Genomic DNA, 26,865 nt, shown 5'->3' on the forward strand with positions numbered 1-26,865 from the left:
CCTAGCTCTATGATTAGAAAATTAAAATATGTTGCAATACATAGAAAGTATGAATGAAGAAATCACTTAGAGAAATACAAAAATATAAATATTCAAATTCAAATAAAATATTTAACTGGTATGATCATCAAATTAAGGAACTATCTTATGTTACAATTTAATTGCTGAAAATATATAGTGAAACTTGCACTAATATAGGAAAGTCAAAATGGTAGACCTTTAAAGAATGTTTAGTGTGAGAAGTTTATTCAGTAATTCAATTTCTAATAATCAATTTCAGGGAAAAATGTATCTTCATAAATGTGCATGAAATCATTCTTCATTCAGATAATTATATATTTCTAAAAGAAAATTTGAAATAATATATTTATTATTATATTAATATAAAATGTTATAACATTATGTTTTCTTTCTTTCTTTTTTCTTTCCTTTTTTTGGTACTGGGTATTGAACTCAGAGGCACTTGACCACTGAGCTATATACATCCCCATCCCTATTTTGTATTTTATTTAGAGACAGGGTCTGACTGAGGTGCTTAGGATCTCGCTTTTGCTGAGACTGGCTTTGAACCATCAATCCTCCTGTCTCAGCCTCCTGAGCTACTGGGATTATAGGCATGCACCACTGCGCCCAACACATTATATTTTCAATTATGACTTTTTTAAAGAAACATGACCATTTCTTATGGATAAATATTAAGTGATATGCAAGATAAAAAGAATAGTGTGTACTATAATATAAGAAATCATGTAATTTGATGACATAAAATAATGTTTTCTGTTCAATGAAAGGCACTCTTCACAAAGTTAAAGATAAATGTCTGAATAAGAAAGTAAATTTTCAACTTTTTGGAACAATTAATTTCCAAAAAAGAAAACTCAAAAAACCAAAGATCACTTAGTGATTTTCAAAATATTATTAGTAAATGGTCTAATTGCAAATTAAGTTACTAAGAAGTTACTAAGATGTTATTTTGTACCCATTGTCCAGAAGAAAAAAGAGAAAATTATATAATTCTAGATGTTACTGGATATTTGCTAATATAGGGACCAACATGTACTTTGTTGTGTTGGAAGTGGCTAAATCTTACATATAGTCAAATTCATTATATGTATGTTTATGCACAAAAATTCTGCTCCAAGGTGTATATAGCCCAAAGAAATTTTCACAGAAGTTTCATAGAAGACAAATGTGAAGATGTTCCTTACTGTGGGATTTGTGGAGATGGGAAATTGTAGGTAAATGGGATGTTCATCACTAGAAGAAAAGATAGACAAAATGGGTTACATGTATATACTGGTATATAATGCAGAAGCAAAAATTACGTACATATATATACACACAATAACACATAACAACATGATGCTCTTTAAAGCTAGGGCTGAGAGAAAAGAAAGAAACAGCATTATACACACACACAAAAAAATGTACATTAATCTCTCAATATCTATCAGGAATTGGTTCTAGGGCTCCCTGAATATGCTAAAATCTGTGGATGCTGAAGTCTATTAAAAAATGTAGTAATATTTACATATAATCTTCTGCATATAAAGTCTTTATTAAATTACCTTAAATTTTTATAATACCTAATATAATGCAAATGCTATATAAATAGTTGTACTGTTTTTTAGTGAATGATGACATGACAAAACGTCTATATATATTCATTACAGATGTAATTTTTAAACTATTTTTGATCAGTGATTTGTTGAATCTGTGTATATGTAGCCCACAGTCATGAAGAGCCACTTGTATGTATGTGTAAACACATTTGTATGTATAAACATACAACGCTATATATGAATATACCTATATATATATATATATGTCATATGTACTCAAAAGAGCAATATGTATTTTGCAAAAGCATATAAAAACAATGAAAAATACCATAGAATATGTATATAGTTGTCTGTAGTTGGGATAGTTGAGGTGGAGCAGGAAGTGGATGGGTAATAGGGCTAAAATACAATGAAAGAATAAAAGAAAACAAAATCCACAAAGGAATACAAGATGGGACCTTGCATAGGCCAATGATGATAATTTTGTCTTGAAATAAGAAGTAGGATTAACTTGAACTTCTGCCTATGTGTTCCCAAAATAAAATGAAATGTTTGTAGTCATCAAATTGCTAGCATTTTAGTGACCCAAGAGTGAGCCCAAATAAGTCATGCCAGTGCAAAAATATCCATTACAGAATGCAAATAAGTCACAGTTTTAAGATCACAGAGCTAGTAGAAGCATCAGGTATATGTACCAAAAGGGGTGGGCTAGGGAAAAGAAGAGTAAAAAATAAAGACATTGAAACCAAAAATGGAGAGCTAGTAAAAGAAAGCATGGCATAGTGGACAATAAGACCTCTCTATTTTTTTCCACAAAAATCACTAATTGCCAAGTTTAAGGGAATTTCCTATGGAAAGTATTGAATAGGCAAAACAATGTGTCCTCTTGTGAGGCCAGGGGAATAAGGAACTCACTGTTACTACAAATGCTCTGAATGAGAACAATTTGTACCACCTGACATACTGAAAGCTGGTTTTGTGTTCAGAAAAGAGGCACATATTTTACGACACCATTCAACTGTAAGTTAAAATCTTAATCTAATAATTTTGTAAAAGTTCTAACTTAGAAATTAAATTAGCCTACTTCTAAATTCAGGGAATTTTAATATCTACTTTTAAGGAGGCTTTGATTAATGCTTGGCCTCATTGTGAAATCTAATTAACTAAACTAAATTAACATTTAAAAATAAATTTATAATTTTAATATATTCAATTTCTTTTTAATTATTTAAATTGTTTAACTACCAAATTAAATCTTCCCAAGCACTAAAGTAAATCTTATAAATCTGTTACATTAAACTTAAACTGATTAGGTGTTTCTTAAATATTTCAATATTGTTTTTAAATTTAGAATTATTTAAATATAAATTACAAGTCTAATTCACTTAGCTGTAGATTTTAAAGTCTGGGATTGATTTTCTTAGATACTCTGGTAGGGTAAATTTCTTGAGTGTTAAAAGTATTAAAATACCAATGTGTACAAAGTATTCCTAGCGTAGTAAATAACGTTAAGATTTAGATTCATCACAACATTCTAAAGATTTTGTGTTTCTCCTGGTTAATATACACTCAACCATTACAGAAAAACGGAAGATTTTGTCATTCTGTGTTAAGCAAGTTGATAGTCTTATCCCATTGCTTGCTTTTTTAACAAATAGACTCCTGGCTATAGCCCTAGATTAAATGTTTGTCCACAACAAGGAGTCATATTAAATCTTTTCTAAATATCACTAAAAGAAATCGTATGTCTTTAATGGGGCAAAATTATTCCTGATATCATTCACTATTCCAGTTGTGGGTTGTATTTATCTGACCTTCTACCCACCACTGAAAAACTTTTACATTAATAGAATTTTACCAAACCACCTGATTCTGTGGTTATCACTCCAAAGTTATCCTACTGAGTAATGAATAATGGCAGTCTTGTCTGCTAGAGAAAGTTCTCACTCAAATCTGCTGAAGTTACCTGCTAGACGGATTTCTCGCCATTCCATTTAAGCCCACATATTGTGCTTTCCCTAATATGTTCCTAAACATTTTGCTGGTATCTTTTCCTCTTAATATTATGGATTGAAAATAGATAACTCACTTTATATTTTGTAAGCTATTTCTTAATGTATAGCCTAAAATAGGGATCAAGACTGATGGGAAGGGATTTGGTGAAAACAACTGTTTAGGAAAGAAGTTCTGTTATTGGTCTGTCTAGACAGGCTAAAATGAAGTTCTCTTTATTCTTAAAAAAATTATGAGCAACAAGGACAACAATCAAAAGTTACACAATTAAATTTAACTAAAGTAGACATATGAACTACAGTTGAAACTATGTTTTTTTTTGTTTTGTTTTTGCTTTAGTAGAATTGTTTCATCTTCAAAAATATGATGACATAAGACAAACATTTAAGAATATTTTTAACATCTTCATTTAGCAAAGCTAAATCAATATGAATTCTATGTCAATTACCTCTTCAAAGAAATACCTCTCTAAGAAATCTAAGCATTTGTGACAAAAGGTAGGTAAGGTCTATGTCATAAACTGAGACTACCTTCTCTCTGCCAACAGGAGAAATAAAATATCCCAAAGCTAACAACAAACCCTTGGGGATGAGAGGGGGAGGATGGAAAAATATTTTCAATTACCACTTATTTTGATGTTTTCTCTTCAATTAAAGTTTTGATTTTCTACTTGTGCCTAGAGATGAGTTTTTAAATATTTTGTTCAGTTTTTATTAAGGACTTGACAGGATCTATAAATAAAAATAAATAAGCGTACACATTTAAAAGAGAGTTGGCCCAGGTTTGATATTGAAGGGGATATGTATTTTTATATATCTGCTTCTTCAAACCACATTATGCTTTCTAGTTAAGGGTTGAATAGCAAGTGAATTAAGGAATTAAGTGTACTTGTAGAAAGCCTGCTCTCTTTCTGTTGTTTACTTAATAACTGAGTGAATTTATAAGTAAGTCTCAGTTTGCTATAATACGATTATAACTAATTACGATTGAGAATGGTCTCTGGTTCCTGTTTGGAAATTTGGAGAAAAATCCTGCAAGAATATTTACATTCTAGGGATTAAAATGAATCTTTACTGCACTAAGCACATGACATGAAAATAGACAACTGACATAATCCAAAAAGCAATGTGATAGGTATTCAAAGAAAAATGAAAGCCCAGGCTTCGGGACTAGAATCAGTGCCAGATCTGAGGTCACACATTTGAAAATAGGAAAGTACTGGAGCTTAGGAAATCAGGAATGGTTAGGGGAATTAAATCACAAAATATCACTATTCGTAATTTTTACAAAAATATATAAAAGAAAAGGGCATTTTGGTTGTATTATTGTAATTGTATGGAGCTGGGGTCAGTTTCTTTGGTTAGAAGCCAGAAGTAGTGAGACCACAAAGTAGAATTGAATAGAAAATAATTATGAATACAAAAACAATTGCAATTATGCAATTACTATTTTCTCAGTGTTTAAAGAACATATAAATCAAATTTAAATATGTTTGCATTTTTCTCTAGTTCAAGAAATTATTGAAAGTCAGATTCAGGAAAGTCAAGTGTTGTATGTGGAAGCAAGAGAGAAAAAAAAGGAAAAAGAGGATCTCATGAAAATAGGAAAGACTGGTAGGACAGAGGAAGATCAGAGGTAGGAGGGAAGAGCAGAAGGGGAGGTACTGGGGAATGAAACTGATCAAATTATGTTATATTCATGTAGGAATGCATTACAATGAATCCCGTTATTATGTATACTTAAGTTGCACAAATAATTTTTTTAAAAAAAATATTGAGGAAGGCACTGTGGCACACACCTATAATCCCAGTATCTCGGGAGGCTGAGGCAGGAGGACTGCAAGTTCAAAACCAGTCTCAGCAAGTTAGTGAAACCCTAAGCAACTTAGCAAGCCATGTCTCCAAAAAACAAAGAAAAGAAAAGAAAAAGAAGAATTGTTTCAAATAAAATAAAATAAAATAAAAATAAAAGTAATAGGTGCTGGACATGTGGTTCAGTGGTTAAGTGCCTGGTATTTATATATATATATATATATATATATATATATATATATATATATGGTGTGTCCTTTATCTGCAAGGCATATTGTCAGTGTTGTGCAAATAAAATTAAAAGCAAAATCTTCTGTCAACCCATAACATATCTCCACAAAGGTAGTAGAGAAAAGAAAATAATTTTATTATTGAATGGGCATTAAAACAGAAGGTTATTCACATCACAATTAGCTAAGAAAGTACAAAGACAAAAAGAAGTCTCACTCATTTGTATATTCAAACAGGCAAAACCCATGACACACATATTTTCAAGACCAACAATAACTAATTTTCAAGAAAGTGGGCTTGACAGTACCATATGTCATACACAATTCATGATAATTTACCTGGTAGTTGGGGTGACCATCTGCATTATTTAACTGACTTTATCCAGAATAAAAAACAAAACAAAACAAAACCTTCCCCTATTTTTATTGGAAGAGCCATTTTGGAGCAAATTTCCCACAGAAATAGACTCAAAGAGAGGGCTCCTAAGTCCTAAGAATGTCAGTTCTTCTCTATCTCTCACCTGGCACAAAACTCAACTCGAAGTGGATCAAAGTCTTGGGCACTAGTACAGAGACCCTCAGCCTAAGAGATGAAAAAGTATGCCCAAATCTTCACCGTGTCTGTCTAGGATCTGACTTCCTTAACAAGACTCCTAAAGAACAAGAAGTTAAATCAAGAATCAATAAATGGGATGGACTTAAACAAAAACATTTCTTCTCAAGAAAAGGAATCATCAATAATGCGAAGAGTCTACAGATTGGGAGAATATCTTTATCACATGCACCTCAGATAGAGCATTAATCTCTAGGATATATAAAGAACACCAAAAAAGCAAATAACCCAATCAATAAATGGGCTAAGGAACTGAACAGACGCTTCATAGAAGAAGAAATAGAATCCATCAACAAATATAAGAAAAAACGTTCAACATCTCTAGCAATTGAGAAATGCACATTAAAACTACTCTAAGAGTTCATCTCACTCCAATCTGAACCGCAATTATCAAGAATACAAGCAACAATAAATGTTGGCAAAGATGTGGGGAAAAGGGTACACTCATACATTGCTGGTGGGAATGCAAAATAGTGCAACCATTATGGGAAGTAGTGCGGAAATTCCTCAGAAAACTTGGAATGGAGCCATCATTTGACCCAGCTATCCCACTCCTTTGTTTATACCCAAAGGTCTATATATTATACATCTGCATATTGTATTGATGCAGTCACATCAATGTTTATAGCAGCTCAACTCACAAGAGCTAAACTATGGAACCAACCTAAGCGCCCTTCTACAGATGAATGGATGAAGAAAATGTGGTATATATATTAGTCAGCTTTAAAGAAGAATGAAATTATGGCATTTGTCAGTAAGTGAATGGAGTTGGAGACTATTATGCTAAGTAAAATAAGCCAGTCCCATAAAACCAAAGGCCGAATATTTTCTCTGATTTACAGATGCTAATTCACAATAAGCAGTGTGGGGGGGTGGGTGGAATTCTAGGGAAGAATAGAGTTACTTTAGATTAGGTAGTGGGGAGTGAATAGAGGGGATAGGGTGTGGGTTAGGAAGGATAGAAGAATAAACAGATGTTATTATCTTATGTACAGATAAGACTGCATGACCAATGTGAAACTACAACATGTACAATCAGAAAAATGAGAAATTAATACACTATTATGTATGATCTATCAAATGCATAAATGCATTCTACTGTCATGAATAACTAATTAGAACAAATAAAAATAAAATAAATAAAAATAAAATAAAAAATAAAAAATAAAAAATAAAAAAACTATAAAATAAAAATAGATAAAGTTCTTGGTCATAAAGCTAACAAAAGGGTCATCTACTTTTCAAAAACATTTATATACATTTTAAAACAAAGAGAAAGTACTCATATTACAAGCTTTCTAAAACATATTCATGCATTTTTTAATGCCTGGGATATATTCAAGGAAATACATGCTTAGAAGATTTTGTCATTGAGTAAACAACAAAGAGTACATATGTACACAAAACTAGACAGTTTAGCCTACTACACACCTAACACATATTGTATATACTTAATCTGTTTGGTATAAACCATTGCTCCTAAAAGGCAATATGTGATTGTACTGAATATCTTAAGGGACTGTAATACAATGTATTCCTGTATCTGAACATATCTAAAAATAGAAGTGTATAGTAATAATACATTGTAAAAGAAATGTTTCGCCCCACTATAATCTGAAGAGACCCCTATCAATGCTGTCACTGACCAAAATGTTATTATGTAGTTCTTTACTATAAATGGTCTGGGAAAAGAAGAGAAGTCTCTTGCCTTTTTATCAGGGAAAATAGAACATCTTATTTTTAGTTTGGAATTGTTCTTACACTAGACACTGTATAAGATGCAGCAATTTAAAAGATAAAGGTATTGCCCTCAAGAGGTATTATAGAATAGGCATCAGAATTAGGACCAGAATTACCTTGTTCACCTTCTAACTGCAATTAGAAGATCAAAGACTCCTAAAGGAATACTTCCATGACTTTTATTTTTCATGTGAACAAATTAGAACTCATGCATATATTTTAGCAAGTAGAATTGAACTTACAAGGCTATTTAATCAACTTATTCTCCAAATTGATAAAATAATTTGCTATTTTTTTACCCAAAGTAAACAAAACTAATTTTGAAAAAATAATACTGAAAATATTTTTTGATTTGAATATTTATATAACAGTGAAGCTATAATTCCTACTTTAAATCATACCTATTCATTCCCACATTCACTGAATAAATTATTTAATAGACAACCCAGCAATGGGAACTGATCACTGGATCCCATGCTAAAGACAAGAAGTTGAAAAATATATTAAAACAATATTGAAGTTTTGAATTTTAACTGAATTCATATTATTTTTTTCTCCAGTGTTCAACTTTTAGCAAATGGCTTTAACCTCTCTGCTTCTTAACTTATTTGTCTACAATATGGTGGCACAGCACATGCACTCCATTGGAATAATACAAGATTGCATAAGATTGCATTTGAAAAACTTAACATAGCTGTTATTATTTATAGAAAATGCTTAGAAGGGTAATGATTGCTTTCAATTAATGTGAAAAAGACACATAAGAATTTCAGTGAAAAAGCAGTTTACTTGTTTTGAGTGTTATATGAATGCAGTTGGGTGGGGAGTAAAGCCACTGCTAATCTGTTAGCTCAGGTTTAAGGATTGGTTATGGGAAAAGGCACCTGCATTAGAGAGACTGTGATGGAGACAAGAGAGAAGCCACAAAAGGATCTTACCTCAATTCAGACTAGGGCTCCTATTGTTAGTCATAACCACCAACTAGAAACACAGGTATTAACAATATTCCCTACACCAATGAGGAAAACGAAGCTCAGAAAGCATTAGAAATGTACCCCAGTGCTTCTCAATTGTTGGTGGTGAAGGCTTTTACTTCCAGCCCATTGAATATTGTTACGTTTAATAAAATTCAGCAAAATTATCAGAAAATTGCTTAATATTTTTAAGAATTCTCATTTAATCTCCAATTGTCTTATTAGATTTAACAGTCATAAAATTACAGTTTAATAAACATATTCAGAACAAATGACAATAGGGAAAAGAAAAATAATTGTAAACAGTATAGATTGTTTTTTAAATGTACATAAGCAATTAATACAGTTAATTGTTATTAAACTTATCAACTTTGTTATCCATCTATTATAACTAAGTAAAAAGTTTTAAGTTGAAAGAAATTCTTCATAATAAATGCATAAAGATATATTTTGAATGAACAATGCATATTCTAATATTTAAAGTTTTTGATGTGACAAATACTTTCTGCATATTCTTTTATTTAATCTGGGTTGAACTGGTGATCACACTACTCGCCACAGGACAACATATTTAAATACATAAATGTGTTGTTGGAATGATGCTTATGGTAGAATAATCAGGACATGGAAGTATATCGATAGTAATGGAAAGAAGGCAGTTTTAAATTTTATTATGAAGCTCAGGGTAGTCATCTTTAACTTTTATTCAAAATGATGAAAATGATTCTATGTTTTCAAAATTTATCTTGTTTTTTTGTCAACAATCAGTTCCACCAACATATCACATAAAACTTATTTCATAATTAAATTTAAATTATCTTTCAATGAAGCAAATTAATTCTGTAGTTTGAGTTACATACATGTATATACATATACATATATATATGTGTGTATATATATATATATATATGTGTGTGTGTCCATTTGAAGAACACAAAACCAAGTGATCTATCAAATGGTTCATGTATTCATTGATTATCTTTTTGCAAACTGGTAATATCAAGGTCATTGTCTACCTCATTTATAATTGTTAAATTATGCAACATGTCATAAATATCTATAAACAGTTATTTCAAGTTATTTCAAATTTCTAACTCATATATATGTCCTTACTTTTATCAGCCATTGATACATTTAAAATCTCTTCATTACAGGAAAGTAATACAGTAAATAAAAAATTTAAGCATATCTGACAAATAAGCGAATTTGGTAATTAAATTACTTCCAAAAAACCTGTGACTAACCAGTTCATCTTGAATAATAATTTAGAGTTTATTCCATATTTCAAGCACTCTCACTAAAATATTCTCTACCATCATTCTTCTGCAATACCACTCACTTATGATCAACTTCCACGCAATCATGTTATTAAAGCATTTGCCTTTGCATAATTTATATCTAAACTATATACTTGACGGCTGACTTTTTTTTTTTTTTTTTTTTTTTTTTTTGGTAAAACTTTCTCTGTGAAGCAGGGCATCCATTAGCATCCTGGTACAAGCTTTTTATTCTGGGTGGCTATCCACAGAAGATGCTCCCACATAAAAGCTTAAATTCTGCGCCACTCTGGAAACCAACAATGCTTTCTTTCGTAGTTTCACATAATTCAGAGCTAGTTCTGTTTGTCAACAATCAATGTGAAAAGAGATCCATCATATCGTTATCATGTTTAAAAAGAATTGGCATGCTAAGCTCTGAATTTATCAAGTTATAATTTTAATTATAATTCTATGATATCTTTTATTTACTCTGTAGGTTGGTGGTTTTCTATCATTAGCCATTTCCTGAATTTTCCAAGGTATAGTTTTACTGGGATAGGCATATGTCACCCTAAACCCAAAAAGGGCCTTTCTGAAGAGAACAAGGCAAAGACTGTGTTTCAAACATTCCTTCAGAGCACAATTATAGATTTTTAAAATTTCAAGATAGGCCAATGATATAGAATAGAATACTGTCCAGACAGTAAGGAAAGTTGTATTAGTAATTCTGAAGAAGTCAAAGGTATTTTGCAAGATTAATATCACAAAATAATTATCTCAGACAACATGTAAAAGAACCAGATCATAAGATCCGAAATAAAATCAGGCTTGCCTGAGGGATAGAGTAGGAAATGAGGAGAGGGATGGTACAGAAGGCGCAGCAGGAGAAGCATGGTGGTTTTGCCACCAGTGATGCAACTTTAATGTACCAGTTCTTTCTCCATAAGGTTCAACCACACTCTCCTGACAGACAGGAGTAAAGTTCTCAGAGATTTTTCTGGCTCCTCTGCCTATGTGCCACTTAATATATGGTCTTCAACACAGAACTAAAAGTAGCTAAGAAACAAAAGGACATTTCAGATTAATCATCTAATTACTTAAGTGCATTTTTGGCTGCTGTCGAATGTACCATATTTCCTAGATGCTAACACACCTTTAATTATAGAATACACTATCAATTTAATAGAGTTCTGCAAAAGAAAATCTTCTACCACATTAGACATACATACTGATTAAAAGGCAACTCAATTTCACAAACTAAAATAATAAACATAGAGCTGTAACTTAGAAACACAGAATAGGCTTCTACTTCTCTCTACTTGCAATTCAAGCATATCTTCAAATAGAAATTAGCACATATGATTTCATCTCCATAAATAGTACTTTAAACATTTCTTCTAAAAAAGAAAAGGCTTCCAAGAACTCCTCAGAGAGTTGGCCTATTTGAGTGACAAGCACAGGGCGTTCAGCATATCTAATAATTAAAAACAATGATAGGATTTTAATGAGTTTATTCTAAAAATACAACTACTTGCCTTGTGATTGGGGAACTACATAAATTAAATTTGCCTGGTGACATCTTATTTATCAGTGATTTTTTATAATTATTTTAAGTCACTGAATGCAGGTATGTGACTTAACCTCTCATAGCTGGAAGAGTCTCATGCCATGTCAGCCTTGATATCACAAATGATATTATTGGAACTGAGTACAGTATGATAGCAGATATAATTTTTTCTTTTATAAAATATCACACATAGCTAGTTGCATAAGAATTGCTTCATCAATGGCAATCTTGGATTTGAATATATAGATCCCAGAAATCAGTCTGGATGACAGAACAGAAGAAATTCCTGGCTATTATTGTTCATTAAACCATCCTTGGGTTCATTTCTTCCATTACATGGTGAGTAAGTACAACAGCCACAGTTTAAATTTTAATGATTATCTGAGAATATGAAAGACTGTTTGGACAAACTGAAGTGTATCGTGAAATAAAATGAAATGTATGAAAAAATATTCTTTAAATAAGTTAAGATATCTACATGGAGTGTTTTGTTAATTATCTTGATTTTCTAAAGGAATAAAAAAGCTCATACAGCTAGTGTACAAGTCAAATATTTTTGGATTTCTATGCTTCATGTTTGAAGAGCCCTATGCATTAATTACCACTGTAAAGTGTTCAAGGAGAAAATGGAACTACTGTACCTGATCCATGTGACTTGCTTGGTATGTCATTCATTCTCTAGCTTTCATTGTTTGGGTGCAGACTCAGTCATTTGTTAGCAATTCGTAGATAGCTCTAAAGGTAAGGCTGAATAAGAAATAAGTAATTTCAGTCTGTGTATCACAGTGCAATTACATATCTTATATGTAGTATATCCACAGGATGGCAATAATTACAAGATAACATGGCCATTTCATAACTAACCCATATCTATTTTTGCATAAATCCTATTAGATCTTTTTCAGGTATAAGAGTTGAATATGAAATAATTTTTTACAGAGCCTTACTACTTTTCTTATCCACTCAGAGCAAGGCTAGAAGTTATTTCAAGAGCAGACAGACACTGGAAGAGAGAATAAAACATCCATAACTTCAGCCCCCATAACATCTAGTACTTTTGAGAAGGTCTTTCTTTTATATACTACTATATTTTTCCTACTACATTTTCCTCATCACTGATTTTGGAATCATCCTATCATTAATCTTCCCTTCATCCTTCTTGATATGCTTTCCTTTGATAGAACTGCATTAATTCAAATATGCATCCATTTATCCATTCATTTCACAGCTATTTATTTCCTATAGGTCACTGGTAATGTACCTACCTTTCTATATTACTCTAAATATACCTACCTTTCTATATTACTCTAATGGACAAAGACAGAACATTTTTAAAAATATCAGCTACAAGTATAATTACAATTAGGAAAAAGAAATGTAGTTTCCAAGGAGACATATAACAAAAAATGTTCTCTTCGTTCATTTTCTGTTGCTACTAACACAGTAGCACAGACAGGATAAGTTATAAAGAAATAAAAAGTTTACTTTGGCTCATAGTTTTCATCCAAGACCTAGGAACTGCAATTATTTATAGATTTTGTTAGCAGAATTCTGAGAGTATAGAGCATCCCATGGCAAGGGATGGGAGAGTGCCTGTGTTATCTGGTCCTTATCTTTCTTCTTATAATGCCACCAGTATGCAATCATAGAGTCTCTACCCTGATGAACTTATGTAATCCCAATTGCTTCTGAAAGGCCCCACTTCTAAACAACCCAGTAAGACTAAGCACCCACACTCTTACCACTCACAAAGAGGATTTAATTCAGCATCAATTTGGGAGAATAAACCAAACTGAAACCATAGCGGTGGTTGATTAAGGTAATCAAAAACAGCAAAAATACTAATTTATGTGTTATGACTATTGACCACCATGTCACCATTCACATCAAAATACCTTTAGACAGGGTAAATGGATGTCACATGTACTTGTACAATGGGTGTCATGTGTGGTAACAGAAATAACACCACTGCACCAGAGAAACAAAAGGCATTCCCTGCAGTGGAGCAGGATACGTGCACTTCTCTCTCCTCCAGCCTGCTTATTTTCTTAACAAAGCGTAAATGGGAGCTAACAGGAAAAAGTAGAAATGTGTTTTACTGAGTGTTAGACTCAGTCTCTCAAATCAGAGTATCGAAAATACATTCAAAATTAAGTGAGAATACCACTTATTGAGGATCTACAGCACTATCATAGACCATCCATGGCTTTCAGGCCAAGTTTTGAATAGAGATTGTGATATGTCTAGCTTGTCTATCCCTTTCTTTAAGTTCTGACTATCACTAGAAATAACACAACCCCCACAGAACTTTTTCTTCACAGAGTTCCATGTCAGCAATTCCTGTGATTCTCAAAGACTAGTCCTCAATAGGTACTTTTCCTCCATGTTATGTCAGTGTTCTTCTGACTAATTATTTTTTAACTCTTTCCTACTAATATCCAGGGTCTCAGCTCAATGTTCACAGTCTTCAGAGCTAGCAAGACCAGAAAACCAATGCATCTGTTCCCTCTGAGCACCTAAAGCAGAAAACTGAATTCCTTAAAAAATAACTAAATAAATAAAATTAGCTCACTGAATTATTTGATAACTGGAGAACCAAGCTGAGAAGATATTCAGCCAGTGTGTAGGTTCTCTTATGGACACTTCTGAGCGCAAGATAGAGTTTATATATCAAACTCAATGACACTAGAAAGTCACTAACTCTAATGACACTGCACCCTGGAAACTGGACACACCTTCTGGTACTACCATGACCTATATTTTGAATTGGTCCAGAAGTTATATCACTAAATTCTGAATGAAAATATTGAGTAGATATATTTGATTGGTGGCATCGGGTAGTACGTGCTTATACTTTCTATGAGTTACCTAAGATTATTAATAAGTATATTAGATTATTATTTTCAGTGGTGAGAGTTTAACTCTGCCTCGTATGTTGAACATCACAGTACATAGGAAGGGGTAGTCAGATGAAGGGAGCTGAAGGAATGTAAACTGCTACCCCAGTATTTCTCAGTGAGTTTGACATAGTAAACATGGCCTGGAGACACATGAGAGATTTTGTGGGTCTCTCAAAATTGTTGATTATGTGCATAATGGAATATAATTCAAAATATTAGGAAATCAAAATATGTTTCCTTTGTATGTTAAATTAATCTTTTTTTGGTAGCATTGTACTGTTAGTTTAGGAGATGTTGGTCTATTTTGTAAGTTACAAGAGGTATAATGAATTATCTTCCCAAATAAGTAACTGGGGACTGTATAAAGAACCACAGACATAAATTTTATAAAGAAAGTGACTGTATTATTACAGAAATGTATTAAAAATCAGAGTTAAAAGCAACTTTTTAAAAATCATCAAATCATTAAGTTCAATTCTTCTTAAAATAAGAATTCTTCTGCACAAACCTCAGGTCATGAGCACCTTTGTTTCTGCTTGACTGCATCCAAAGATGGAGAACTCACAACCTCAGAAGGCAGTCTGTACTATTTTGAGAATATTCTACTTATAAGAAAGTTCTTCCTCATGTGGAACCCAAATCTCACTGTCTTGAACTGGGTTTCCAGAAATGGACTCAGATGAAGACTTGTGTATAGATTTATTGAAAAGTGACCCTTACATCAACATCCCTGCGGGGCTGAAGGAAGCAGGGTTAAGCAGAGGGGAGAGTCAGTTGTGGTTACAGAAATCTTTCTTGATCTTTTTGTGAGGATATAGAGCTAAGATGGTTCTTTTAAGTTTTCCTGCCTAGAGTGAAAGAAGATGGAGGGGACATGCTGTTGATGAGAATGCTCTTTGCAGCTAAGGAGTCACCCTCATGCCCAACAGCTTACTCTCAGCACTAGAAGGATGGTCTCAATTCTCAAGGGGGTAAGCTCAACATTCATTAGTACTATTAATTTTCCTCATAAATATTACTCATTATTCCCTAACCTCCCTTGAGAGTCATTGAAGTCCAATTCCTTTTCTAATTTTTTACAATTTACAGTTCTTTTAGTTCTTCTCAGTTATAATAGTTGTAAACTTAGAATTACATAGTGGCATGGTTCCTCTTGAAGTATAAGACACAAAATTGAAAGGATTACCTGGATGTGTCCTCAGAGCACAATGTCCAATGGGACAATTTTTACCCATATGCTCTTCACATTTTATAGAGAAAATTTTCTCATCTTGTCATATCTACACAGAATGTGGCAGTGAGAAAACTGAATCCTTGCCACTTGACCACCAGGAAGCTTTCTTTGACATTTGAGCTCTCCCAAAACCACATTGTGTTTTTGAAAAATTTCATTCCACTATTGACTTAACCAGCATGATAATGAATGAATATCCATAAATTATCTTGAATATTGTTTTAAATATTATTTTTCCTTTGTTGTCTATTCTTTTCTTATATAGTTTTATTGTTCCAATGGCAGAATCAGACATTTCTAAGAAATTCCATTTTGTTTCTTTATAAAGCATCAGATTTTGTCTGGTTTCTTACCCTGGAACACACTTGGGATCAATGCATGTTTTCTGAATGAACAGAGGTAGTTTTAGTCTAACTAACATGCACGATACTTTATAACCCAAATCAGATAAAATCTCTCTTTCTCATATGGAATATGGTCTTTCTATTATTACTGTCTCTTTAAGTCAGAACTTGATGAAATATAATGAAGACAATAGTTTGAAAGTTTCAAATTCTGGTCTTATTTGCTCTTTATTCCCTTGAACTTTCCTGTGTGCAAGAAAGCAGCTTTGTTAACAGACTCCCTTGTGATTTTGAGAAAGGATGAGAAATTCCAAACCAACTCTTCACTTTCAATTTAATTATATTGATGGAGTCTTAAACTGAGAGTAACACTAGCTATCAATCAACTTTACCTCCTTCTGTGCTCTGGAAAAACTCATCTCAGCTCTTTTTTCACCCTTCTTTTATCACTGTCTTCCTTTTGTGATTAAGCTGAGATCAACCATCTTTCCAAAGAGAAATTAGTATTCAGTCCACATTCATTTATGTTGGCCAAAGCAATTGGATGTATTTCTGGTGATAGAGCTCATCCTTAGCAAGCTTTTGTTCCCTATTGCTTCCTCACAAATAAACATAATTTGTGATCATATCCGTCTATAAGGGGTGATTACTTCTTAGCCAATGGGGCATCACATAGAAATAATTCAAGGAAAAGGGATAAGAACAGTGGCACAAGGCTGAATTAATGGAACCCGCCAATTCTTCACACTCTATTTTCAGCATGATTATCTGTTTTATTACAGTACAAAGTTGTAGTTATTGATGACAACTTTATGTAAAACTATAATCCTGTCAAAATTCAGAGTTATTGCAGTGTTTGGCTAGGAGATGGTGAGGAAAAACAACAGTTGCTTTTCCGGTAGTAGTAGCCTTATAATTTTATAAACGACATGTAGTAGAAATTATTATTTGAAATTCCTCTAAAACAAGAAGCTACTTTTTATAGCACAAAATGGCAAGAAACATGACACTTTTTAGTGACCTATTGCTATATAAAAGAATGTTGGAATTTGACAAAAAAAGCAAACTTTTTCCAAGTATGACAAGCAATGATCTCAGTTTGTTTATTTGTCATATGCATTTAACCCTATGTCTTAGGACATGGACATAGAACATAGGACATTTTGTAAATTAGAGAACTGGTAGTGAAGTCAAGTCAAATTGGACAAGTTCACAGAAACTAGCAGAGTGTTGTCTAGTTTTAAATTCAGGCAGTCTCATATCATCTATTATCTAAACAATACCCTACTAATTCTCTAAAGAAGGAATTATCTGCATATGCACACTACATAAAATTAAATTTCTTATTGGCAAATCATTTGTAGTTTGAAAATAAAATATTTTCTTTTTTATAATTATACCATCTACCTATACATTCATAAATAGCATCATAATCCTTGAAAGTAAGTCACCTTAACTTAGGGGTATCTGCCAGGATTCTTCTGTGAAATGATTTGCAAGTGTGAAATTACATATTACTCTGAGATTTAGTGGATGAGTCATTCAATGTTTATATGTATAATTAGGAGTTGAGAGGTCCTTAATTTTGTGACTTTTATGTGTGAATATCTCTAGATTTCAGAATTTTATACCTTTAGAACAAGTAAACTTAAGTATAAAAACTTTTACTTCTAAGTAATTGAAATTTATCACTCTGCCTTGATCACAATTTTCATTCATATCATTGCCTCTAACATTCACTACGAGCATCCTGCATGATTTGCAAAGAATTATTTCCTTTAACCCTCACAAACCTGTGAGATAAGTGCAAATTTTCAGTTGAGGATAATGTCCTAAATGCTAATGATATTTTCTGAAATCTTATTCCTTGAAGATAGTGAAGGCTGTTAGGAACTCTGATTCCACATATTCCCTGCAGCAGAACGGTTCATTATATCATGAAGACAAGTAATAGACAAGTTTTCTATATTGCTTTATCAGTGTTTCTAACAGTCAGGATCTGGTAAGAAGACAAAAACAAAATCGCATCAGTCATATAAAGAGGGAGAGTTTGGTATAGGTAATTGCTACCTGCATATAAAGATACTTAAGTAATTAAAAACTGAAGGGTATCACAGAGGTGGCAAACACTACCAATGAGGTTGGTTTTAAGAATGGTAAAAAGCTGCAAGCTGGATTCATCTACTGCTTTGTGAAGGATCTCTGACTACAGTAGAAGAAGCAACTAACATCATGTGAAAATGAATTAGGATCTTACCTAGGCTCCCAGGCCTGGAGCGCTTAGGATCAGTCCTGCACACATCTGCATGTCTATGGGAGACACTTTTGTGGTTAAACTAAAGTGCTGGGCATTTCTTAAACTTAATTTCCCTTTTTATGATCCTTCTATTCTCATCACCCCTACTTCTTTAACTACATCACTCCCAAACTGATCTTTTATCATTTGGAATACCGAATTATGGATCATGAGAAGAGGTGGATGATAAAGAAACGATATCAAAAAGTAAAACAAAGGAGAGGATAAGGAGAAAAATATACCTAGTAGTTCAGACTTGTGTTCCAATACAATTCAGATAAAATACTGGTGACTTTGATTTTAACATTTTCCATGAAAGGTAAACAAGAGAAATGTTTCACTTGTATCCAGAGACTATTCTCAATATTTCTCTCCAATACATCAAGTAGACAGCAAAATAGATTATTTGTATTGTCACAATCCTATTGATTTCATAAATAATTATTATCAAATCCATTTCTCATATAGTATCCCTGTTGCTAAAATTATTTTTGCCTTTAACATGTATTTGGCAGGTATGCAATGGAGGATGAATAATCAGTATGAAATCTATGTTTCTTTTATGAGAAATCTGTTGATGCCAAGGTGAACAAATCTGTCTTACTCTTTTACTGATGCTGAAATATAGTTTTGAAAACAAATATAATAGATAAAAGTATATTAGATTACTACCATGTCCCAGCGTCTAGACATTGAGAATACACAGAAGAATAAGCAAATTGCATGTACTCATAGAACTTGTAAATAAGTGTAAGTCAAGATATGAATGTGAACAAGGGACCACAGATATGGAAGAGATTTTAAAAAATTATGAAAAACAGAATGTACAACTCTAGGTCAATAATTTTAGGATAAAGATGGTGTGACAAGATTTAGGAAACGAATTAAAATAATTTTACAGTAATTAAAAATTAAGCATTATCAATCATAAAAGAATCAAAATTTGTTAAAAAGTGAAACTCAAATTAGATGGCAGGTCCAATGATTTAATGAAAATACCCAAATTAATTTTTAGTGTCTTATAATCTGACTAAATAAAGAGGTACAACTTTTTGATGGATAAAAAAGACATAAATGTTTTAAATCATCTGAAATTGACACATAAATACATAAATATTTAATTCCAACTATTGAAAAGGAAGCCATAGTTTCTGCTCCTTTGCCTTCACATGGAGGGAATATTTGTTTGTTTAACATGCTTACTATCTACTGACCACCTCACTTACCCATGCAAACAGGTGTATATTATTTAGTAGGTGAGTGAAGTGAAGGAAATTGGCATAAATGGCCCCTGATTCTTCCCTTTCTATCTTTGTGGGATCTGTTTGCTTAAAGAGTCTGCTGTCTAGATTATTATCTGCAGTGAACTCAGCAGCATGCTAGGTATGTCTTGGGGTACCAGTAGTTTAACAGCAACATCAATAACTGCCTAGCTAGGTCTAATTCTAGCATCTGAATTTCAAAAACCCACTATTTTATAGCATCTAAGCCACATCTTTTCACCTATAATTTACCTGCAAAAAATGTCTTTTATTCTCACCATCTATTTAAATGTATAAACCCCATCAGAGATAATATTTATTAAACTAAATTGAAATGCACAATTGAGATATCAGAGTAGAACAGGAAAATTGCCACTAGACTATTCAGTTTTTAGAAACAAGTTGCAAATATGGTTACATGTTATATAGCGATATGTAATGTTACAACTACATAATATATAACTATTATCAATAGGTAGATAGATAAATGGGTACAATATTATAATCTCAATCTTGAAATGAGGGTCAAAAAGAACATAATGTTGTCTGAACTAAAATAGTACCATGCAGAAATCCTACATTGATCAAATTTTGGACCTCACATCTTTTATGTGTGGCCTTTGGAAGACCACAGGCAATCTTAAAGTCATTAACATATGTTCTGACATGTTGCAAAACTGGAATTATACATTTAAGGACACTTGTATATATTTATAGTTCCGTGAAAAATTACACAAACAATTATAGAATAAAATTCCTATAATTCAATAGATTGGACTTAAAAATTAATCTAATGACACGAAGGTAGATTTACTAAAGCACTCATAATTATATCAGAGAGGTGATTATGGAAAATTATTTGCAGAACAAATCTTTGAAATGTATGCTTTTACAGTGGAGTGTTTATTCCTCCTGGTAAGAAAGAAAATAAAATACTAAGCAAAACCCACTAAAAGATAATGATAGCTCTAAGACTCTTGATTTTCTAAAGAAAAGAAATTTTGGTCCTTTTCAATACTCAGTTGATTTTTTTAACTGTTAATGAATTATAATGTATATGAAATCATGCAGAATTAAAAATCATATTAACATATTTTTGTATAGTAAGAAGTTTTATTACTTCTTTGAAAATTTTGTTTTTGTTTTCTTGTTTTTTTTTTTTTTTTTTTTCCTTTGTTATTAGGTAGTAAACCCAGGGCTGCTTTACCACTGACCTACATCCCAGTTCTTTTTATATTTTATTTTGAAGCAGGGTCTCACTAAGTTTCTGAAGATGGTCCCAAACTTGCATTTCTCCTAACTTAGCCTCCAAGTCACTAAGATTACAGGCGTGCACCATCATGCCATGCCATTAAGTATTATTTTAACTTAACTACAAATTTGGGTTTTTTAAATGAAAAGTTTCTAGCTCTGTGACTGCACACATTAAAAAGACCTCAAAAGAAATGTACTAAAATAAAATAGAAAAAATTGACACTTAAGAGAAAGGTTTTATAAAGCAAATAAAATCTTTAAAGTAGAAATTATATTAATAACAATAAATATTTAAGGGAACAGTACATGTTAAGAAAATAATAACTAGGAATAGAATATGTAATTTAAAATTAACTGAACTTTCAGTAATGTATTTCACTCATTTTACAAATATTTACTGAGCTTTACTTCTAAGTTCCTGTCGTTAACATAAAGTCATATGCTAAAATAAGAAATAAAACAATGTGAAACTATTTTAATATAACTTTATTTTTTTACCTGGGTGGAGACATATAATAAAAGATATCCCTAAAACTTAAAAAAAAAAAAAAAAGGTCCCTGTCACACTTTTCTCTTTGAAACCTAACAAAAAAGTAAGAACGTGGACTGGACTCAGTTGGTAGGGTGCTCACCTTGCATGCACAAGGTCCTGGGTTCAATCCCCAGGACCATTAAAAAACAAAAAAGGGAGAGAGAATCTTCAAGGAAACAAGTAAACAGAAAAAAAATGTAGAGAAAGAATATATATATCTCCACTGCAGGAAAATTAAATCTGTTTCATTGACATCTCCAAGAGCAGACACATGCCTTACAAAACTTTAGAAAGCACACATTTTTCAAAAGTAGTTGGGAAGTTCTACAAAGTTGATTCTTTCATTTCAGTGACATTTAAGTGTGAATTTAATATCAGTATGTCCTTAAGTCCGCTGGAAACTATGAAATGGGAGAGAAAGTGGGCTAACAGTGAAAATATGAAGATATGCAGTCTGCAAGATGCAAGTCATTGGAATGGTAGAAATAAGAGGAAAAAGTAGATCTTTTTCATTTCCGCAGTAAATTTACTAAATAAACATCATCTTGTTAAATCCAGTGATTCTGTCATTTAGATGGGCATTTTGGGTACATCTGACAAAATAGATTAATCATTCCCATTTGAAATTCTTTCTTAAAAACCAAATGTACTTCATTCAAAGCTGACTTCCCTGGCAATTCCTCCTTGCATCCCTTGATGTTTTCCCCTCTTCCTCTCCCTCATCCCAAAATGCCAGATTGCCATGGGCCTAACACAAAATTTTCCTCTTATGTCTATCAATACTTTCTCAGTAAGTGATGTCATTTAGTCCTACAACTAGTACAGTTTATATGCTGATAACTACAATATATAGTTGCAATCCTAGTGTCTCCCCTGAGAATTTGATTAATACTCTGCTCCTGACTCTCCTGGGCTATCCAATAGTCAGCTAAAATTAAATGTACCAACATTCAAAAATATATTTCCAATTCTCATTCACGCTCCATTTTCTCAGGGGAAAAATAAAATAAGATAAATTCATTCAATTCTTCAAGACAAAAACATATTTGTTGTTCCTGAGTATACTCTATCTTCCATATCTTTACACATAAGGAGAGTAGAAAATTCACACAATGGTGTTGAAGTGAAACATCAAAATATGTATGAAGTATTTCATAGGTGTGTATTTTACACACATAGATGAATGACTAAATATATACATAGATCAATGATTGGTAGATTGATATAGATATCTATATAGATAAGAAATAGTATATATACACATATTTTCTAATTCTGTGTACTGAGAGGTTGTAGAAAAATGAAGGTGCATTAATAATTACATTTTTAGTGCTCAGATCTTGGACTGAAGCACCATTTTTCAACAGGGGTCATGTCACTATGGACAAATTCTTAACACCAAGACTGGGACAGGGAACATACAAAGTGAGCTCACAGCAAGTTGTGCTGTCACAGGTAGGAAGTAGGAAGTAACTTTTTAAAATGAGTTTGTTGAAAGGATACACAGATCAACATGAAGAAATTAATGATGGACTCAGAAGATGGTGGAGTGGAAAAGTTCAGAAAATTAGTTCCTACCAACCCCATTGATCTCTAGAAGCCAGGATTGAGGTTTCTGTGCCAAAGACTGCCCACAGAGAGCCTGCACTCAGGACCCACAGTTTCAGACAGTCACTATGAGCTTAGATATCACCAATACAAAGAAGCCGGGTAGAGGGGAACAGGCATACAGAGATTCACAAAACAGACAGCCATAGGAGCTTGGATGAAAGCAGGCAAACTGCCATTCTACCCCAGTCATAGAGACAGTACCCCAGTGAGTTACATCAGCAAGAGTGGAGGCTTATGTTCCACAGATTGCCCACAAAAGCCTGCATCTACAGGCCCCACAGATGCAGAGAACCATTAAGTTCCATGCTACTATGAAGAAGTCTCTGCAGAGGGAAGAGAGGGCTCAGCATTCCACAGTAGTCAGCGACAGCCCTGTGCCCTGCACCCCTACACCCAACAGAAACATCCAGCAGATGCAGCACCCCTAAGTACACATACTTGGGTCTCTAGGCTAACATTAGCTGGTGAGAAAAACATAGCAACCAGGGAAGTACCTCCTGTGCTTCAGCACCTCTAAGAGAGTCCATAGCTCCAAGTCCCAGAGTTGGCAGTTAATTCAATTCTCTTTCAGTTGTGTGGATCCATAGAAAGCTTTTCCTGAAGTTAATCCCAAGCATACAGAAGGGCAGTATATCCCATGAAGGGGCTAACAGAGGAGTGGTTCCACAGACACCAGTTACCACCCAGTGTGCTCATCTGCAAACCTGCTGACCTGTGACCTCTGTACTGCAAGAGAGAGTAACAGCACTAAAACTCCCCACCCACCCCCAAGGGCTATTCACTAGCACATCAACCAGAATACAATTCTTTTATTTTAGACCACCACACCCCACACACTCCAAAATATACATGGGGTGCCCACATTCATTGGATTTGAAAGCACTGAATAAGTGGAGATTTCTTCAGGAGGTTTCACAAGACTGCACTTAACAGAGAGTAACCTGGTTGCTAAGTCAGACAATCAGTGAGTGACCCTTTTCTTTGACTGACAAGAAAGCTATTAGGCACCTGGAACACCAAAGATTGGAGGGGGCTTCCTGGAATTGTATCAGAGTCAAGCTGGTAGGGGGATCATTGCCTCTATACCCAGGGAAACACAGAGACAAAGACAAGGAGTTTAGGCATCATCTGAATGACCCAAATCAGAAAGACTCAATATAAAATCTCCCTACTTGGGCCTAGAGCATCATAAACAGCTCTAATATCAATTTTGATCTTACAGATTTTACTTATCATGTTGAATTGATAGTTGTTTCCCTACTATTCAATATTACAGCCTTCAAACCAATGGATTTGCTTTTCTCCTAATGTTTTAAAGCACTAACTAGAATCATTCTTTCTCTTTGCTTTCCTACCACAGGTTTACACTTGATCCTCTGAGTCTCTTTTGCCTCTTGCATTACCTGCATTACCTGCTCCTGCCTCAAATTTCTCACTTGTTTTTGCTTCTTTTTTTTTATTGTAGTTTGTACATTTTTATTTTCATGTTATTCTTTGACCATGTTTTCTCTTCTCCCTCTTTCAAGTCTTCTAGGGTATTAATAATTTTACTGTCTTTAATAACTTCTCAATCTATTCAAGAACATTACTATAATATTATATTTGGATTAGAAGAACTTTGAAAAACATTTTCAATACATTTCACCCCTAAGGTTTATTAATACATGGCTTTGATCTGAAGCGATTGCAGTTAATAGGGCTTAGTAGCTTCTCTTAAAGTGATGCTGGGTATAACACAGGATACTCGCTGGGTATCAATACTTGGATATTTGCCCAGTCTGTAACAATTAAGAGAAAGAAACTCACGAAATAGTTCCTTGCATAAAAGTAGAAGAGAAAATCATCCCAACATATGGGTAGACATATAAACAATATGAAAAATTAAGACAACAAGCCACCACAAAGGGCCCATAACACTTCAAAAATGATCCAATTAATATCACAGTGGAGAAAATGGGGAGATAAATTATTTAGGAAGTCCATAGTTAAAAGGGTCAATAAACTAAAAGAAGATATAAAGAATGAACTGAGAGAAAGATAAGAAAGTGAAAGGTTACTTCAATACAGAGAAAGACATTCTGAAAAAGAATCATACAGAAATCTTAGAAATGAAAGACTTAATAAATCAAATTAAAACTTCAGTTGAAAGCTTCGAGATTAGACCACATAGAAAACAGATTCTCAGACATTAAAAGCAAAGTAAATTATCTTGAAAATAAAAATGAGATGTTTGAATCTATCCCAATTATTGATTCCTGCTTTTATTTCTTGTGCTTTGGGAATCATGTTAAGGAGTCTGGCCTTAAGTCAACGTAATGAAGGTTTAGACCTACATTTTCTTCTATTAGGTGCAGAGTCTCTGGTCTAATTCTGAGGTCCTTGATCCATTTTGAGTTGAGTTTTCTGCAGGGTGAGAGATAGGGGTTTAGTTTCATTTTGCTGCATATGGATTTCCAGTTTTCCAAGTATCATTTGTTGAAGAGGCTATCTTTTCTCCATTGTGTGTTTCTGGCACCTTTGTCTAGTATGAGGTAACTATATTTATGTGTGTTTGTCTCTATGCCCTCTGTTCTGTACCATTGATCTACCTGTCTATTTTGGTGCCAATACCATGCCATTTTTGTTACTATTGCTTTGTAGTATAGTTGATGGTCTGGTATTGAGAAACCACCTGCTTTGCTCTTCCTAAGGATTGTTTTAGCTGTTCTGGGTCTCTAATTTTTCTAAATGAATTTCATGATTGCTTTCTTTATTTTATGAGGTACATCATTGGAATTTTAATTGGAAAGACATTGAATTTGTATAGTGCTTTTGGTAGTATGGCCACTTTGACAATGTGAATTCTGCCTATCCAAGAACATTGGAGAATTTTCCAACTTCTAAGATTTTCTTCAATTTCTTTCTTTAGTATTCTGTAGTTCTCATTGTAGCAGTCTTTCACCTCTTTTGTTAGATTGATTCCCAAGTATTTTATTTTTTTTGAGGCTATTGTGAATGGGATAGTTTTCCTAATTTCTCTTTCATAGGATTCATCAATTATGAATAAAAATGCATTAGATTTATAAGTCTTGATTTATATCCTGCTACTTTACTGAATTCACTTATGAATTTTAGAAATTTTCTGGTGGAATTTTTTGGCTCATCTAAATATAGAATGATGTCATCAGCAAATAGTGATAATTTGAGTTCTTCTTTTCCTATTCATATCCCTTTAATTTCTTTGGTCTGTATAATTACTTTGGCTAGAGTTTCAAGGATGATGTTGAAAAGAAGTGGTAAAAGAAGGCATCCCTGCCTTGTTCCAGTTTTTACGGGAAATGCTTTCAGTTTTTCTCCATTTAGAAGCTTTTCCTCAGCAAAGGAAATGATCAACAACGTGAAAAGAGCCTACAGAGTGGGAGAAAATCTTTGCTACACACACTTCAGGTAGAGCACTAATCTCTAGAGATTCTAATCTATAAAGAACTCAAAAAACTTTACACCAGAATACAAATAACCCAATCAATAAATGGACTAAGGAAATGAGCAGACACTTCACAGAAGAAGATCTACAAGCAATCAACAGATATATGAAAAAATGTTCAACCTGTCTAGTAATAAGAGAAATGCAAATCAAACCTAATGGAGATTTCATTTCACCCCAATTAGAATGACTATTATGAA

General features: G+C 32.9%; 1 long non-coding RNA gene across 1 annotated transcript; it reads right to left on the reverse strand.

Moving 5' to 3' along the window:
• Positions 1-404: 404 nt before the first annotated feature.
• LOC306659760 lies at positions 405-25,705 on the reverse strand. The gene is made up of 2 exons (XR_013763428.1): positions 25,536-25,705; positions 405-1,257 (listed from the first exon to the last, which is right to left on the reverse strand). It is a non-coding gene; the product is annotated as an uncharacterized lncRNA (long non-coding RNA).
• Positions 25,706-26,865: the final 1,160 nt, after the last annotated feature.

Source organism: Sciurus vulgaris (assembly GCF_902686455.1).
Source record: "Sciurus vulgaris genome assembly, chromosome: 4".
Classification (NCBI taxonomy): Eukaryota; Metazoa; Chordata; class Mammalia; order Rodentia; family Sciuridae; genus Sciurus; species Sciurus vulgaris.